Source organism: Sciurus carolinensis, chromosome 15, assembly GCF_902686445.1.
Source record: "Sciurus carolinensis chromosome 15, mSciCar1.2, whole genome shotgun sequence".
In the NCBI taxonomy this organism is placed as follows: Eukaryota; Metazoa; Chordata; class Mammalia; order Rodentia; family Sciuridae; genus Sciurus; species Sciurus carolinensis.
This window is the reverse complement of record NC_062227.1, coordinates 24,724,385-24,743,982: the sequence shown is the minus strand read 5'-3', so window position 1 is coordinate 24,743,982 and position 19,598 is coordinate 24,724,385. Positions and strand designations below refer to the sequence as shown.

Below are 19,598 nucleotides of genomic sequence, written 5' to 3'. Positions count from 1 at the left end.
CATCAATATGGCATTAGTACTGGCTTAGGACTGTAAATACTGATGAAAACATTCATTCATTCACTCCGAAGGACCAGGTGTGTCACTCATTACTTAGCTCTTTCCCTACCTTTCCTGTCAGTAGAACTGAGAACTAGATATCTACATCATTCTGGATTCTTGAATTTCCTTTCTCCTGCTACCTCTTCCTTCCTTGGCCTGAGACTACATTAAACTACACATGTTGCCTCTTCCTCTCTGTTTCCTCTGTTTTTGAGAAGGTGGGACTTTGATTAACTTCTGTGCACACTTGCAGGAGTTGATACCCTGATGGCCCTATTCTTAGACCTCAGGTATGTTGTAATCCTTATTGTGTGGAAAATGACTGAACCAACCAGTGTGTTCTGAGAATTCAAACAAGTGGGTGGAGTTGAGAAACTGAAAAAGAGTTAATTTACTGTATCCATCACATAAGTGAGCTTCCATGTAAATGTGAGCACAAGACTGAGATGGACATTTGCAGCTTTACTTAGTTTTCCAGTGACGCAGCAGTAGCTGGAGAAATCAGTTTCATTATCAGCATTTGAAAATGTGGCACAGAAGAGGAAATAGATCAGAGTATAGCACATATAATGAGACTATTACATGAATTTTTTGTGAGATTTTATCTGGGTGGAGATAGAAATTATATTTTTAAGTGATATCGGTTGAGATGGAACATTTTTTGAAAACATTCCCCTAGGAAATATGTAGTGTTCAGAATAATGAGGAGTTTGAAGGGGGAGCCCTTAAGAGGGAGGTACTTACTTTTAAATGTATGGACCAAAGTTAGTTGAGTGAAATGGTATTTTGACATCGAGTGGCCAAGGTAATGCTGTCCAGAGCTGTTAATTTATACCAGGTAAAGTGCAACTAGACAATAGCCACTGTTGGGTTACAACATTATATATTACATAGTCTCCACTTTTCCCCATTTAATTTTCTTTCCTCCTGTTTTCTTTCATTTTCAGCAAAGAATTTTTTGTTTGAAAAATTATCTTGTTTTATATACAGAAGGAAAAATTTAAGAGAATTTTCCCTTGTCAGAGAAAAAGGGACAAATATAAACCCAGATCAAAATAAGTTGGTGACAGTGAGGATAATAATGTGTGACACCAAAGAAGCAAAGCAGCCCTCTGGAAGAGAGAGTTGGGACCAGTTTACTTCCCAGTCTATCTGCCAGCCCTGCCTCCACCATCACCTCAATATGACCTTCCTGCCACACACCCACCAGGATGCCTTGCTGGACTGTGCTGGCCATTTCATTCCTGGAAACCATTGTTCCAATGTCCTTGCCATTGATAGGTGGATACCTTAATAGTTTAACATGATTTCACTCAACATTTGATGAAAAGGATCAAACCATATTCTCCCCACAGGAAGAACTAACATGCAAAGCTATTAAAGCTATTCACTTTAACTGATAATATGTTAACATTAATAACTATTAAAGCTAAAATTAGCAAGTTTTCTTTTTAGAACTTGGTTTCTTATCAACAAAGCTCTTTTATTCTATAGTTTTTCCTGTTGTCTAAGATTTTTGAAATGTGGTCATTTATTCATACTTGAATTTTGTGTTGAAAATGTATTTTGAGAATAGAAAAAAGCTAAAAATATTGACACCCCATAAGTGAAGAAAGTTTATTAAGAAACATTGTTAATTATTTTTCCTTTATACTATCACTTTTTACTTTTGAGTATGAGATTATCAATGAAAATACTTTTTCATTGATTTTTTTTCAGAGATGTGGTCTATAATTGGTTAAAACTGTTCTTATGTAAGCTAGTGGTCCTTCACAATGGGGAAACTTAAAAATTAATGATATCTGGCCAGGCGTGGTGGTTCATGCCTGTAATCCCAGTGGCACAGGAGGATTGTAAGTTCAAAGTCAGCCTCAGAAACTTAGTGAGGCTCTAAGAAACTTAGACTCTGTCTCGAAATAAAAAATATAAAGGACTGGGAATGTGGCTCAGTGGTTAAGTGCCCTGGGTTCAATCCCTGGGTTAATCTGGTGACTTGGGTTCCTATAGGTGTTCCCAAGAGTTTTGTCAGATTTTCCATCAAGAGCTTGGGATACTAAGAAGACTAAGTCAGTAAGAGGAATTCCTGTGGTATGTCTCACTTCTGTGAAGAGAAAAGTGTGAAAGAGCAGACAGCAGAGGCCTCACAGAAGTCATGACATGTGAATTGGGTCTTAAAGGATAAGTATGGGGCTGGGGATATAGCTCAGTTGGTAGAGTGCTTGCCTTGCAAGCCCAAGGCCCTGGGTTCAATCCCCAGCACCACAAAAAAAAAAAAAAAAGGGTAAGTATGTTACTTGTCCTGACAGTCCAGGGAAAAGGACATTCTTGTCAAAGGAAACAGTCTTGTGAAAGACACCACAGTCCATGGCTTGTTCAAGCAAAGGCAGGAAGGTGTGTTGGTGAGGAATTGCAGGGGATGAGGCTGGAAAACAGACTTGAGAGAGGCACTGGACCTTCCTCTGACAGCCCTGTGCAGCAGGGAGCTGCAGGAGGCAAACTCCAGGGAACAGAGCTGCAAGTTTAATCTCATGGTCTCATGATGGCATTGATGTAAGTCCAAAGGGAGAAGATACAGGAAGCAAATAAAGGGGAGATAGAAAACTGCTCTGACAGGTGACTGAACTCTGATGGTGGCACAATTAACAGGACTTGAAAAGGACTTAAATAATTACTTATAAGAAAAGTACGAATACTGAGAAAATTTGAAAGAAAACAAAAAATATACAGAGGAAAATACAAATAATCTGTGATCTTTTTTCCACAGATGACTGCCAATAGCGACAATTCATTATAGCCATTCTTTTCCCTGCTCATTTTATTTACTTACGACAATTTTAGATCCTGATTTTTTTTCCCAGTGCTAGGGATTGAACCCAGGGGTCCTCAAACTCTGAGCTGTATTCCCAAATCTTTTTATTTTTTATTTTGAGACATAGTCTCACTAAGTTGCTCAGGCTGGCTTCAAACTTGCAATCCTCCTGCCTCAGCCTCCCACATTACTTGGATTACAGGCTTGTGCCCGACATATCCTGATTTTTTATATAACACTTTAAAAAGTATTTCTTATTATAATAGAGATGCTCCATTAGCATAAGTTTAATGACTTCAAGATCACTTTTATATGAATGCTTATAAAAGCATCCTTTTCTTATTTGTTCTATATTTTCATAAATAACCTTTTATTTAACTTCTTTGTATATAAATGTATAAAATTACTTTTGTGGGCTGGATTCCTTAAGTAGAATTAATGAGTTAGATCCTATTTAATATTAAGATTTTGTTACTATTATATTGAATTTTTGTTTTTTTGTTTTTTGGTAATGGAGATTGAACCCAGAGATGCTTAACCACTGAGCTACATCCCCAGCCCTTTGATTTTGTTTTGTTTTGTTTTGAGACAGGGTCTTACTCACTAAGTTGCTGAGGCTGGGCTCGAACTTGAGATCCTCCTGCCTCAGTTTCCTGAGTCCCTGGGATTACTAGCATGCACCACCACACATGGCCTATATTGTCTTTCAGTGAAATTCAAAGCTTGTGCTTTAAATTTTAGAAATAGTTAAGATATGATTTGGTTGGATTTGGTGAATATTTGCTTTGGGAGAATGAAAAATGATGAACTAGTCTTTTAAAACCACTCCAGTTTTCTAATTCAGAAGACTTAGTAAATAACATCATCACAAACCAAGAAAAAAAGACAATAGGGAGAGCAGAGTTTGCATAGGAGATAACAAGGTTTGTTTCAGACTTGCTGCATTTGAAATACTGCACTGGTAGAAAATCCAAGTTATGTAGAATGGTCAAGTGGATGTGTGCTATGGAATCAGCAAAAGAAGTGGGAAACTCAAGGTCTAGATTCTAGAGCAGTTTGGCAAATCGGTGCTTGTCATGGTCATAGAAATAAGTAGGGAAGTTATTAAGAAGAGATGGTTGTGGGGTGAAACTCTGAGAAACTCTGATGCTTTTCAAGATTGGGTACAAGAAGACTTGGTGAAATAGACTGAAAAAGAGCAGTCAAAAAAACCAGGCAATAACATTGTGAGAGATTTTTCAGAAAAGAGTGAATGGTCTGCAGTCCTGATTCTCAGGCCTACCAGACATATTGCCTTCTTCTACCATTCCAAAATGAAATTAACAGGTTACATAAGCTCTCTATGCACATAATTTAAAATATCAATCTAATGTCACAGCTGTAATATGAAAGCAAAAAATCAAAGTATATTTTATATAATAAGTGTTTTAGGATGTAAACATTGGGACATGATTGAACCAAAGGACACACTGAAGGAGTCACACAGTTGTTCTTTTTTTAATATATATTTTTTAGTTGTAGGTGGACACAATACTTTTATTTTACTTATTTATTTTTATGTGGTGCTGAGGATCAAACCCCCTTGCACGTGCTAGGCAAGCGCTCTACCACTGAGCTACACAACTCCAGCTCCAGACAGTTGTTCTGATGTGTAGAATTACCGTGCATAGGATAGCTATCAAAAGAGAGTGGTCTGCATGAGTTATATTGTAAATAACCTGAATTTTCAGAATGGGGGATGTTTGAACAAAACCAAGTATGGGTTTTTTTCAATTTACATTATGGTTGTGTTGCTAGAAAATTCTATGTATAAAAAATACTTTGCATTTATGTCTGAAACCAAATCAAGCTCTAGGTTCAGACAATTGCATATCATTATTAACAGGGTTTTCACCTATGGCGAATGTCCAGCAGGAATTTGAGTTATTTGTGACACAGGACCATTGTTTCTTGTGCAGGACCGTCCATTGCATTGTTGGACTCCTAGCATTCCTGGCCCTGCTGATTAAATGCTGGTCATTGCAACATGCAAAAAGCTCTCCCACAGCATTCCGAAACACTCCCTATGGAGTGACCCAGTGTGGGGGAGAAGCACAAGTTCACCACGTCAAATGCTCCCCCTTGATTCTTCATCTTTACAATGCTAGCTAAGGAAGAAGTGGGGGAAATAGCATCATGGTGTAGTAATCATGCCTGTTGTGGATGTCCGTCCCTCTCCCTCCCCAGTGGAATCATAGACTTTTTCCACTGTGTCTGCATAAATTGCTCCAATCCTTTCCTCTCTGGACTAGAAGTTCTGAGTTGAACTCTTCAGGCACAGGGATGTTCCATTCCCCTTGGTAATAGCTCTCATCTAGCCAGTTGCCAACCTGCTTACAAATGAAATCCATCCCCCAAAATGCCACCAGCCTGATGTTCACATTTACCTGGCTCAAACTCAAATTCTAAACATTAAGCAGAACATAATGAGAACTTTGAAAGAAATACTCTCATTATTCTGGGTACTTTGTGTGACATTAATACTGATCATAGTAGGTATAAAAACTTTACTCATTTCTTCTTAAAAGTCCATTCAACTTGACCTTGAGCAAATTACCTGACATCTGGAGTGTTTCTTTCTTCCCAGTTTAAATACTTATGAGAAATGACAAATAAAAAACTTCAAAGTATTATAAATGCCTAAGGTTCATCATTGCTGCGGTCCATGATTGAATGTAGAAGACCTGGGCATGTAAGGGTGGAGAAGGTCTTCTTATGCTTGAAATAAAGGAAAAAGAGGAACTTTAGTCTTTCAGTGTTACTTTGGATTGTTATTTTAAGTATTCAGGCCATGAATGCTCTTCTTATATATAACTCTCTTTCATTTCATGTTTATTTCTCTTTATCTTCCCACTTTGCCAAAGTGAACAGACAAATTTGGGCTTAGGTGGAAATAGAATAGAAGAAGAGAATTAAATTTAGGGCTTTAGAGGTTGTGTTCTGAGTGAAAGAACTAAGGAGTTGCAGTTGATTTTCAGGGAACTATTTGAATGTCTTCCCCCCACCTTCACACAAATGAAACTATACTGTGAATTGTGAAATATTGGCAGTGGCATTTAGAAGATGATAGGTCGGCGATCCAAGATGGCGGACTAGAGGGGGACTGCATCCCCAGTCGCTCCAGAACCCAGGAGTTAAGAAGGGGAGGCATTGAGAGACTCAGACCAAAATAGAGCCACGGGTGAGTCTGCCCACTGGGTAAAGCTCGGCCCAGGTGGCAGGCCCAGATAGAGGTGGCTTATCGGAGCAGGGCAGGGCAGCTAGAGTCTTCCACAGGCAGCCATGCGCACTCCGGCGCTGGGCCCCTCCCACACAGCCAGCTTCTCCAAGTTCTTGGAGCAGGCCCCCTAGTGAGAGCCTTTCTGATCAGAACAAGCTCCAAGTCCCGGAGCCAGCACAGCGTACTCCGGCCTGCAAGCGGCTTCAGGGACCAGGACAGGGCAGCCAGAGACCTCCCCAAGCAGCCTGGACCCCTGCGGTGGGAGGCGCCTTTCAAGGCTAGCTTCTCGGAACAGACCGCCCAGTGAGAGCCTTTCTACATAGAGCCAGCCACAAGTCCCCGAGTCAACGGAGAGCTTCGATCTGCAAGCAGCCTCTGGAATCAGGGCAGGGCAGCCAGAGACCTCTTCAGGCAGCTCTGCCCACTCCGGCTGCAGGCACTTTCCACGGGGCGATCCAAGATGGCGGCCTAGAGGGTGATTGCATCTCCAGTCGCTCCAGAACCCAGGACTCAAGAAGGGGAGGCATTGAGAGACTTGGACAAAAATAGAGTCACGGGGTGAGTCTCCCTCACTGGGTGAAACTTGGCCTGGGCGGCAGGCACAGATAGGGGTGGCTTATCAGAGCAGGGCAGTGCAGCTAGAGTCTTTCCCAGGTAGCCTTCCACACTCCAGCGGTGGGCTCCCCCCACACGGCCAGCTGCATGGTGCAGGCCCCCAGTGAAAGCCTTTCCGCACAGAGCCAGCTCCAAGCCCTGGAACCAGTAGGGGGCTAGGGGCAGCTTTCTTTGGAAGCACTGCATTATCAAGTTCCTCCAAGACTTCAGGCTACTGAAGGCTGGGAGGTGATACACTGGAAATCTACTGGGACACTATAAGCCAATAGAGGAAATCTGCAATATCTCAGATTCCCACTGACATCTGACCAATATGAGAATACAAGGGAAGAAAATGTCCCAAACAAACCTAGATACTACATCAATAAAACCCAATGACAGCACAGCAGAAGAAATGTCAGAAAGGGAGTTCAGAATGTACATAATTAAAATGATCAGGGAAGCAAATGAGGAGATCAAAGAGCAAATGCAGGCATTGAAGGAGGAGATGAAAGAGCAAATGCAGGCATTAAAAGATCGCACCAATCAACAGTTAAAAGACCAAATATGGGAAGTAAGAGATCATTTTAATAAAGAGTTAGAGATACTGAAAAAAAAAAAAAACTGAAATACTTGAAATGAAGGAAATAATAGACCAAGTTAAAAACTCCATAGAAAGCATAACCAATAGGCTACAACACCTGGAAGATAGAACCTCAGACATTGAAGACAAAATATTTAACCTTGAAAACAAAGTTGACCAAACAGAGAAGATGGTAAGAAATCATGAACAGAATCTACAAGAATTATGGGATATCATGAAAAGGCCAAATTTAATAATTATTGGGATTGAGGAAGGCTTAGAGAAACAAACCAAAGGAATGAACAATCTATTCAATGAAATAATATCAGAAAATTTCCCAAATCTGAAGAATGAAATGGAAAACCAAGTACAAGAGGCTTATAGGACTCCAAATATACAAAATTACAACAGACCCACACCAAGGCACATTATTATGAAAATACCTAACATACAAAAGAAAGACAGAATTTTAAAGGCCACGAGAGAAAAGAATCAAATTACATTCAGGGGGAAACCAATAAGAATATCAGCAGATTTTTCAATCCAGACCCTAAAAGCTAGAAGGGCCTGGAACAATATTTACCAAGCCCTGAAAGAAAACGGATGCCAACCAAGAATCTTATACCCAGCAAAGCTTACCTTCAAATTTGACGATGAAATAAGATCCTTCCATGATAAACAAAAGCTAAAGGAATTTACAAAAAAAGCCTGCATTACAGAACATTCTCAGCAAAATATTCCATGAGGAAGAGATGAAAAACAACGATGCAGATCAGCAACAGGAGGCGCTAGCCTAAAGGAATTGCCAAATAAAGGAGAAACCAAATCATGTCAAAAAACAAATATGAGTCAAATGACTGGGAATACAAATCATATCACAATAATAACCCTGAATGTTAATGGCCTGAACTCATCAATCAAAAGACATAGACTGGCAGATTGGATTAAAAAGAAAAATCCAACAATATGCTGCCTGCAAGAGACTCATCTCATAGAAAGAGATACCCATAGACTAAAGGTGAAAGGATGGGGAAAAAACATACCATGCACACGGACACAGCAAAAAAGCAGGAGTATCCATCCTCATTTCAGATAATGTGGACTTCAAGCCAAAACTAGTCAGAAGGGATAAAGAAGGACATTACATGCTGCTTAAGGGAAGCATAAATCAGCAGGACATAACAATCATAAATATCTATGCCCCGAACATTGGCTCATCCACGTATCAAACAAATCCTTCTCAATTCCAGAAATCAAATAGACCACAACACAATAATACTAGGCAATTTTAACACACCTCTCTCACCACTGGATAGATCGTACAAACAAAAATTGAACAAAGAAACCATAGATCTCAATAACACAATCAACAATTTAGACTTAACGGACATATATAGAATATACCATCGAACAAAGAGTGAATACACTTTCTTCTCAGCAGCACATGGATCCTTCTCTAAAATAGACCATATTTTATGCCACAAAGCTACTGTTAGCAAATACAAGAAGATAGAGATACTACCTTGTACTCTGTCAGATCATAATGGATTGAAATTAGAAATAAATGACAGACTGAAAAACAGAAACTTCTCCAATACCTGGAGATTAAATAATACACTATTATATGATGAATGGATAACAGAAGACATCAGGAGGGAAATAAAAAATTTCTTAGAAGAAAACGAGAACAAAGACACATCATATCAAAATCTCTGGGACACTATGAAAGCAGTACTTAGAGGAAGATTTATTTCATGGGGCGCATTCAAAAAAAGAAGTAGAAATCAACAAATAAACGACTTAACACTACAGCTCAAAGCGCTAGAAAAAGAAGAGCAGACCAATACCAAAAGTAGTAGAAGACAGGAAATAGTTAAAATCAGAGCCGAAATCAACGAAATTGAAACAAAAGAAACAATTGGAAAAATTAACAAAATAAATAGTTGGTTCTTTGAAAAAATAGCCACACTAACAAAGAGAAAGAGGGAGAAAACTCAAATTACTAAAATTCGGAATGAACAAGGAAACATCACAACAGACACGAGTGAAATACAAAACATAATTAGAAGCTATTTTGAAAATCTATACTCCAACAAAACAGAAAACCTCGAAGACATCAACAAATTTCTAGAGACATATGAATTACCTAAACTGAACAAGGAGGACATACACAACTTAAATAAACCAATTTCAAGCAATGAAATAGAAGAGGTCATCAAAAGCCTACCAACAAAGAACAGTCCAGGACCAGATGGGTTCTCAGCCGAGTTCTACAAAACCTTTAAAGAAGAGCTCATTCCAATACTCCTCAAAGTATTCCATGAAATAGTAGAGGAGGGAACCCTCCCAAACTCGTTCTATGAAGCCAATATCACCCTGATACCTAAACCAGACAGAGACACATCGAGGAAAGAAAATTTCAGACCAATATCCTTAATGAACATCGATGCAAAAATTCTCAACAAAATTTTAGCAAATCGCATACAAATATATATTAAAAAGATAGTGCACCACGATCAAGTGGGTTTTATCCCAGGGATGCAAGGTTGGTTCAACATTCGGAAATCAATAATAGTCATTCACCATATCAACAGACTTAAAGTTAAGAATCACATGATTATTTCAATAGATGCAGAAAAAGCATTCGATAAAATACAGCATCCCTTCATGCTCAAAACACTAGAAAAAATTGGGGTAGTGGGAACATTCCTTGACATTATAAAGGCCATCTACACTAAGCCCATGGCCAATATCATTCTAAATGGTGAAAAACTGAAAGCGTTCCCCCTAAAAACTGGAACAAGGCAGGGATGCCCTCTTTCACCACTTCTATTCAACATCGTCCTTGAGAGTCTAGCCAGAGCAATTAGACAAACCAAAGAAATTAAAGGGATACGAATTGGAAAAGAAGAACTCAAACTATCCCTGTTCACTGACGACATGATTATATATTTAGAGGAATCTGGAAATTCCACCAGAAAACTTTTAGAACTCATAAGTGAATTCAGGAAAGTAGCAGGTTACAAGATCAATGCTCAGAAATCCAATGCATTTTTATACATAAGTGATGAATCTTCAGAAAGAGAAATTAGGAAAACTACCCCATTCACAATAGCCTTGAAAAAAATAAAATACTTGGGAATTGATCTCACAAAAGAGGTGAAAGATCTCTACAATGAGAACTACAGAACACTAAAGATAGAAATTAAAGAAAACCTTAGAAGATGGAAAGATCTCCCATGTTCTTGGATAGGCAGAATTAATATTGTCAAAATGGCCATGCTACCTAAAGTGCTATACAGATTCAATGCAATTCCAATTAAAATCCCAATGATGTACCTTGCAGAAATAGAGCAAGCAATTATGAAATTCATCTGGAAGAATAAAAAACCTAGAATAGCTAAAGCAATCCTAAGTAGCAAGAACGAAGCAGGGGGTATTGCAATACCAGATCTTCAACTCTACTACAAAGCAATAGTAACAAAAACGGCATGGTATTGGTACCAAAATAGACAGGTAGATCAATGGTACAGAATAGAGGACATGGACACAAACCCAAATAAATACAATTTTCTCATACTAGACAAAGGGTCCAAAAAGATACAATGGAGAAAAGATAGCCTCTTCAACAAATGGTGCTGGGAAAACTGGAAAACCATATGCAACAGAATGAAATTAAACCCCTATCTCTCACCCTACACAAAACTCAACTCAAAATGGATCAAGGACCTCGGAATCAGACCAGAGACCCTGCATCTTATAGAAGAAAAAGTAGGTCCAGAGCTTCAACATGTCAGCTTAGGACCAGACTTCCTCAACAGGACTCCCATAGCACAAGAAATAAAAGCAAGAATCAACAACTGGGATAGATTCAAACTAAAAAGCTTTCTCTCAGCAAAGGAAACTATCAGCAATGTGAAGAGAGAGCCTACAGAGTGGGAGAATATCTTTGCCAACCATACTTCAGATAGAGCGCTAATTTCCAGAATCTAATTTCCAAAACTCTACACCAAGAATGCAAATAATCCAATCAACAAATGGGCTAAGGAAATGAACAGACACTTCACAGAAGATGTACAAGCAATCAACAGATATATGAAAAAATGTTCAACATCCCTAGTAATAAGGGAAATGCAAATCAAAACTACCCTAAGATTTCATCTCACCCCAATTAGAATGGCGATTATCAAGAACACAAGCAACAATAAGTGTTGGCGAGGATGTGGTGAAAAAGGAACACTCATACATTGCTGGTGGGGTTGCAAATTAGTGCAGCCACTCTGGAAAGCAGTATGGAGATTCCTCAGAAAGCTTGGAATGGAACCAGCATTTGACCCAGCTATCCCACTCCTTGGCCTATACCCAAAGGACTTAAAATCAGCATACTACAGAGATAAAGCCACATCAATGTTCATTGCTGCTCAATTCACCATAGCCAGATTGTGGAACCAACCTAGATGCCCTTCAGTTGATGAATGGTTAAAGAAACTGTGGCATATATATACAATGGAATATTACTCCGCAATGAAGAATGATAAAATTATGGCATTTGTAGGCAAATGGATGAAATTGGAGATTATCATGCTAAGTGAGATAAGCCAATCTCAAAAAACTAAAGGACGAATGATCTCGCTGATAAGCTGATGAGGACATATAATGGGGGTGGGAGGGGTTAGCATTAGGTTTAGGGTTAGGTGTAGGTTTAGGGATAAAGAGTGTGGTAAGAATGAAGGAAGGAAGGACTGTATAGAGGGAAAAGAGGGGTGGGAAGGGTGGGGGGGAAGGGAAAAAAATAGTGAATCAAACATCATAGCCCTATGTAAACGTATGATTACACAAATGGTATGCCTTGACTCCATGTACAAATAGAGAAACAACATGTATCCCATTTGTATACAATAATAATAAAAATAAAAAAATTAAAAAAAGAAGATGATAGGTCATTCTCTGCTTTCATCAAGAAAGGGTGAATATTGGCTTCCAATATGCTGAGGATTTGATCTAGATTTATCATTCATTCCAAGGGACCCATAAGGTTAAGTTGAATCAAAGATAATAGAAAATTCACAGTGTGAATGGAAAAATTTTACACTCAGACTTATTCATCTGTATGGGATTGTGCTGGTTTATTTGCCAAAGGCTCTTTTAGGTCATTTGCAGAGTGGATACTAAGGGGAAAGGGGAAAGATTATAATTTGTAAATTTTTTATGATGATAAAATTAATGCTCTGTTCATTTTCAGTCAGAAAATAATAAAAATATTAGATGACAAACACTGTGAATCTGTTTTTCCAGATAAAGATCAGCAGTATTTCTCATTAAGAAAATATTGCCGGGTGTGGTAGTGCATACCTGTGATCCCAGCATCACTGGAGGCTGAGGAAGGAAGATCACGTGTTCAAAGCCAGTTTTAGCAAAAGTGAGGCCCTAAGCAACTCAGTGAGACCCTGTTTCTAAATAAAATACAAAATAGGGCTGGGGATGTGGATCAATGTTTGAGGGCCCTTTGAGTTCAATCCCCGGTACCCAAAAAAGAAAAAAAGAAGAAAAAGAAAGAAAGAAAATATGTATGATATGCAATCTAGGCTTAAGGTGGTGCAAAATACATATACAGAAGATAGTGCTTAAAATTGCACCCAATTTTGCTCTTGATTTCTATAGCATATCTCAAGAAACTTGTTATATACTATCCCCAACCTCTTTTGATCTTCCCCAAAACTCACCTTTCTTAATAGGCTAGAAATTTTCAGTCTTTCTTTCCTTTGAAATGCAGTAAGTAAATTGCAGTGGCTTTTGATTTAGGTTTTTGTCCGACTTCAGAAACACCAGTGAAATTGTCACTTTTAAAAATCAGCCCTCTGACCTTCGGCATGTAATAGGAAAATTGGGCAATGGTCCCTGTAATCCCTTGGTGTGTCCTTGCAGGACAAAGTGTCTCCAGTAATTTTGTTTTAGAGTACATTGCCTTTTGTAACTTGTGATTTAAAAAAATTCCCACTGGTTTTCAGTATTGTTTTTGTTTTTTTTTTTTGTAAATGCTTTAGACCCACTTTAAGGATCTAAAACCTTTATTCTAGATCTTGTTTCTGTTTAAGAGAACATTAGCCACTGAATTCTGAAATCACATGATCAATTTAATTTCCAATTTCAGTTTTCCCCTAGATGCATGAAGAAAGGCTAAATAGGTTTAAACAGATTTTCTGGTGAAATCAATGGAAACACTGAAATTCTATTTTCATAGGTAGATGGTTGTTACAGCATTTTCCTTTCTAAATCCAGGAGTGGATCTTAGAGCACTTCTCTTTCTAGGCAAAAGAGATACTCATTATAAATAAATAAATAAATAAATAAATAAATAAATAAATAAATAAATAAATGTTTTAACTGAGTCTCCCATCTTTCCTGAGATCCAGGGAGGAAGAAATGCAGAGGGATTCTTTTCAGAAAGGAAAATCAAATCTCAGCGCTCCAGAATGACCCAGCCCATGAGATGGGTGGTGGAGAATATCTTCCTAATAGCCAGGGTTCCTGGGGATCTGTCTGTTTTCCTAGGCTGAGGAAAGCAGGGTTTCTCTTGGTGTGTCCTAGATGGAACACAGCAGCTACATGCACCCCACTCGTATTCTTTTGCTGTAGATCAAGGGTTGGTAGATTTTTCCTGAAAAAGGACAGTTGTAAATATTTTCTGCTTTGTAGTCATTCAATCCCTGTCTCTCCATCTCTGGTGTAACTCTTCAATATTGCCATTGTAATAAAAATGCAGCCACAGACTATGTATACACCAACAGAAGTGGCTGTATGTCAATAAATCTGTCTTTTCAAAAAAGCAATTGCAAGCTAGATTTGTCCACAAGTTGTCGTTTCTGACCCTCACTCTAGGTCACATACCACATTCTTTTTGGGCTAACTGGGTATAACCCGTCATGTGAGTCAACATCCCAGTTCTTATTCATAGGAATGATAACCAGACGTTTGGAGATTTGGCTTCCCTAAGTACTTATGGGATGCAGACTACTGCCTGGGACATCCCAAGGGAAGTTTAAAACATAACCATGGAACAGGTGTGCCTTTACAGTTCATAGGTTACACTGAAGTCTAAATTCTCAAACTACAGCTAGACTGTCATATCTAAAGCCTAAGGCTTCTGTTTTGGGGGGCAGTCTGGCAGAAGGGTGTGTCAACATTCTTAAAAAACTATATAGCAACATGCTAGGGTGATAGTCCAAATATTTTATAACTCTTAGTGAGACACAGGTATCTACTAAGAGCAGCAGATCCAGTGGTAGACAACCAGCGTGATGCCTGTACTGGTGAGCATTCATTCATTAAAAAAGTTGCTAGTGGTCTTTAGCAAGGCACACACACATGCCCATAAGTATAAAAATGTACACATACGCACAGTTTTTTTTTTTTCCAGTGCTCAGTATTGAACCCAAGGCCTCTCAAGTCCTACCTGCAAACATTTTTTTCCCCTAGAGACTATTAAGATCACACAGACTCTCCATCATGCATCTCTCCATTTAGACCCTCACCTTCCCTGTCTTTATTCCTTACTGAGAAAAATGGAACTTGCTCTGGGACACTTGGATCCATGCCTTTCTGCTGCCTGGCAGCCTTGCTGGGTCCCTCCAGTTCCCCAACAAATCAGTCAATCCTTTTCTACAAGCTTCCTAACCCCTGCCTTCAAAGATACTCAGACTTCCTCATTCTGTGTAAATAACTATTTATTTGACTACAACATTTTCCACTCACACTGTTACCATTTTTTTCATAAAATGTAGCTTGTCATCCAGGCTAAGAAATTCGTTGGTAACCAATTCACTGCACTCATCCCCATCCTTTTACTGGGGATTGGGTCCAGGTACCACTGAGATATACCCCTAGTGTGTGCGCGCTCTCTCTCTCTCTCTCTTAAATCTTGGGACAGGGTCTGGGTAAGTTGGCAAGGCTAGTCTTGAACTTGCCGTCTTCCTGCCTCAGCCTGCCAAATAGCTGGAGTGACATGCATGCACCATCATAACTGCATTTATTTTATAGTTACTTTTTTCCTCTGAATTCCATTAAGTTCTGCTTTGTTGTCACTTTCCAAAAAATGTATAATTGCAACATCCTCTAGGTCTTATAAATAGTGAGATTGGCAAATTAATCTATTTGGCAGAGTGCCACCAGACTTTTGTGAATTTAAGAAGCAAAGTTCCATATCAGTTTAAAATGACTTACTTGCTTTTCTCCCTCCTTTTTGTGTGTACGCACAAACACACACACACACACACACACACAATTCCATGGTTTTATATTTCAGTCAAAATAATTGAAATATTTAAAATGATTCCTAAGTTAACATGAATCATTAACAACAATAATTAACAAGAACAGAATCAAATAGAAAATGAGAAACATTAGCCATGTGTCTGGTAGGTAGGGCACTGTATAAACTGGGGATGACGATAAAATATGGTTGTCAGAACTCACAACTCACCAGAGGGGCAAGTTTATATGTATTTGATCAAAACATATTTATTGAAAGTAAATATTCTGTGGGGCCTACTTGTTCCTTGTCTGTGTGTCATCATTCAGGTGTTATGTAAGGTTGACTTTTTGTGGCAAGGTATATCTGAAATGAAATCTGTCCTGCTTCGTGGAAGAGAGCCCCACCCCCGTTTGACGTCAGCAGTAGCCCCAACCTGAAGCAAGACTTCAGTAACGGGAAAAAACTTGATCCCTTTGATGCATTTTGGAGTTTGTTCTCTGTTTTTTTGAGACAGGAGAAGAAAAGATGGCTGCTAACTCAAGGATCTCAGCCTTCTGGGGCTCTCATGGCCAAGTCTGCCTTTGCTTGAGAATGTCATTTGAGGCCAGAATGATCCTGGCAGTTGTCTCTTGGACGAGAGAGACAATTTAAGGGCTCTGAATTTCTGTGAAAGTTTATATGGTGTTTCCCCTCCTTTCCCCGAGTCTTCTGTTTCCTTTGCTCTTCCATAGTAGAGTACCTCCATTATCTTTTTGGAGTTGGCACAGCCTGGAACAGATTTCTACAATCTGGAGGCCTATGAGAGAAGGGAAACTAGAGCACAGTGATAAACTTTAGATGATGTTTTTAAAAACCAAGATTTTAAAAATGAAACTTGAAAAGGATTAAATATGGAAGGAGAAAGAAGATTCATCTTTATTTTGTTTAACAAAATTCAAATTGTTGGGACTGGGGTTGTGGCTCAGTCGTAGAGTGCTTGCCTAGCTTGTGTGGGGGGCTGGATTCAATAAACATAAAGTAAAATAAAGGTCGATTGACAAATAAAAAAATATTTAAAAAAATCAAAATTCAAATTGTTTTGGAACACATAAAAAGGAAACTAATGATAAATTATTAGACCTATCAAAAATTTTTCTAAAATGTTTCCTCCATACAATATTCACTTTTTAAAAAGCATTTCCATATTAACCTACAATTAATTCATGTTAATGCATTCAGTATTTACTTATATGAAGGATTTTAGGTCCATCATGCCAGGCCCTATGAATACTGAGGGGTGTCAGGATAAATCTGGTGTTTTGAATAATATCAAGTAGTTTAAATTGAAATAGTTAAGATGAGTCCTTTCTTCAAGTCGGTGGTATGAGTGTTTTATTTTATGGTGGGATGCAGATTCCTTCCTTGGCAGATCATTTTCATTTGGGACAATATCTAGAGAAAGTGATACTTATGTTGGTTCCCAGTTTTATACACTACCTCCTCATTTTTCTCTTAACAAAGCATATAGTCGTCTTTTTAAAATCATTTGTCCTGCAGATCTTTAGCTCATTTGAAAAATTCATTTGTTTTGTTACTGAGTTTTGAAAGTTCTTTATGCATTCTGGACCAAAGTACTTCATTAGTTTTGTGATTTGCAAATGTTATCTTGTTGTTCATGGATTTTTCAGAGTGTTCTTAGAAGAACAGAAAAATTTAAGTCTACTTTATGAGTGTTTTATTTTATGGATTATGCTTCTTGTGTCCCATTTTTGAAATCTTTGCCTAACCCTAATCTTTGCCACAGAGGCCCAGCCCTTCTGGGATTTTGATAAGGGACTGCATTGAATCTGTAGATGAATTAGGGGAGAATTGATATTTTAAGTGTTTGAATCTTCCAATCCATGAACAAGTTATGTCCTTCAATTAATTTAGATCTTTAATTTCAGTTAACAGCATTGGTAAAGTTTTAAGTATACAGATCTTGGCCATCTTTTCTTAGATTTATTTTTGTTCGGTAACAAGACAAGATTTCCTACATAGATGATCACAGTATCTACATATGAAGATAGATTTTTTCTTTTTAACTTAAATGGTTTTTCTTTTTCATGTTTTTTTGCACTGGTTAGAACCTTTAATGTTATGTTGAGAAGGTCTGAAGCAGTCATCAGGAATTGATTTTGATCTTAGGAAGGAAGTGCTTTGTCTTTTATCATTAAACATGACCCTGGCTGTTTTTCTTAGATGCCACCTATGGGTGGAGGTAGTGCCTTTTATTCCTGATTTGGCTAAGAGTTTTTTGCAGGACTGGAGACTGGATTCTGTCAAGTGCTTTTTTGTATCAATTTCAATGAACATGTGGTTTTTATTTTTCAGTCTGTTAAAATGATGATTTTTCCCCGGGGGTACCAGAGAATAAACCCAGGGGTGCTTAACTACTAAGTCACATTCCCAGTTCTTTTTTTAATTTTTAATTTTGAGACAAGGCCTCACTAAGTTGCTGCAGCTGACTTTCAGCTTATGATCCTTCTGCCTCAGCCTCGAGCTTCTGGGATAATATGACGAATTATACTAATTATTTTTCAAATGTTATATCATCTTTGTTGTCCTAGAATGAATGCCATTTGTTCATGATGTATTATCTATTTTATATGTTGTTGAATTTGATTATTAAAATTTTGTAAGAATATTTTCATCTGCATATATTTGATTTCTGGGTTTTCTTTTCTTTCAATGTCTATATTGTTTTGGAATGTGGGTAATTGCTGGCTTCATAGGGTGTGTTCCCTCCTCTTCATTTTCTGGAAGAGTTTGGGAAGAAGTATATTTTTTCTTCCTTAAGTGTTTTTAGAATTCTCTGGTGAAGTCGTTTGGGCCTTCAGTTTCTTTTTCTTTTTTTTTTTTTTTTTTTTGAGGGGGAGATGGGGGTGCTGGGGATTGAACCCAGGGCCTTGTGCATGCAAGGCAAGCACTCTACCAACTGAGCTACATCCCCAGCCCAGGCCTTCAGTTTCTTTATGGGAAGGTTTTTACCTACAAATTCAATTTCTTTAATAGATAAAGGGCTATTCAGGTTTTCTTCTTTTATTTCTAATAATTGTATTTTACAAGGAATTTATCCCTTGCATCTGAATTGTTGAACTTTTGGCATAAATTTACTTGTACTATCTAGTATTGTTGTTATAATATCTGTAAAATCTGTGATTTAAGTTTTTGTGTTCTATAACATAGGATGACTGTAATTAAACAGTTGTTTATTATATATTTTTAAATAGCTAGAAGAGAGGATTTTAAATGTTCCCAATACAAAGAAATGATAAATATTTGGCATGATGGGTATGTTAATTACTCAGATTTGACCATTAAACATTGTATACATTTGTCATATGTCACACTGAAACAGATCATGGGGGAGGCAGGGAGGGAAAGATCAGGTAGTGGGGAATGAGATTTCTCAAATTATGTTATGTGCATGTACAAATACAGTATACTGAATCCTACTATTACGTATAATTATAATGCACCAATAAAAAGTAAAATTAAAAAATGTTGCACTGGATTCCTGGTGCCATGGTATATACCTGTATTCCCACCACATAGAAGGCTGGGGCAGGAGGATCACTTGAACCCAGGAATTTGAGGCCAGGGCAGCACAGAAAGACCCCAGCATAAAATATACAAACAAATCACACTGTCCTCCATAAATATGTATAATTACTATGTATAAATTTTTTAAAAGATTAAAAACACTCTACAAAACCTGACAACAGTGTCCTTCTATATCTTCCTTCTAAACCTCTCTGTTGTTATCATATGTTTATTATTTTTGTTTTAAACAATCAATTAGCCCTTAAGGAGATTAAACTAATAAGAAAAATTTACCTTGTAGTTATCATTTATCTTCTTCTCCCTTCAAATAGATGCATGTTTACATCTGGTACCCTTCTGTTTGAAGGGTTTCCTTTAACATTTCTTTATAGGGAAGATCTGCTACTGCTTAATCTTTTATCTTTTTTATGTTAGAAAAAACTTTATTTCCCTTTCATATTTGAAATGTATTTTCACTGAGTATATAATTCTGGGT

General features: G+C 37.9%; 1 protein-coding gene and 1 non-coding gene across 6 annotated transcripts in view; one reads left to right on the top strand and one right to left on the bottom strand.

The window, feature by feature from the left end:
• Arhgap28 (Rho GTPase activating protein 28) overlaps positions 1-19,598 on the top strand; it is a 192,030-nt gene that overhangs the window by 70,722 nt on the left and 101,710 nt on the right. The gene's annotated exons all lie outside the window — the stretch shown is intronic.
• Trnaa-ugc (transfer RNA alanine (anticodon UGC)) lies at positions 18,437-18,509 on the bottom strand. The gene has a single exon. It is a non-coding gene; the product is annotated as a tRNA-Ala (tRNA).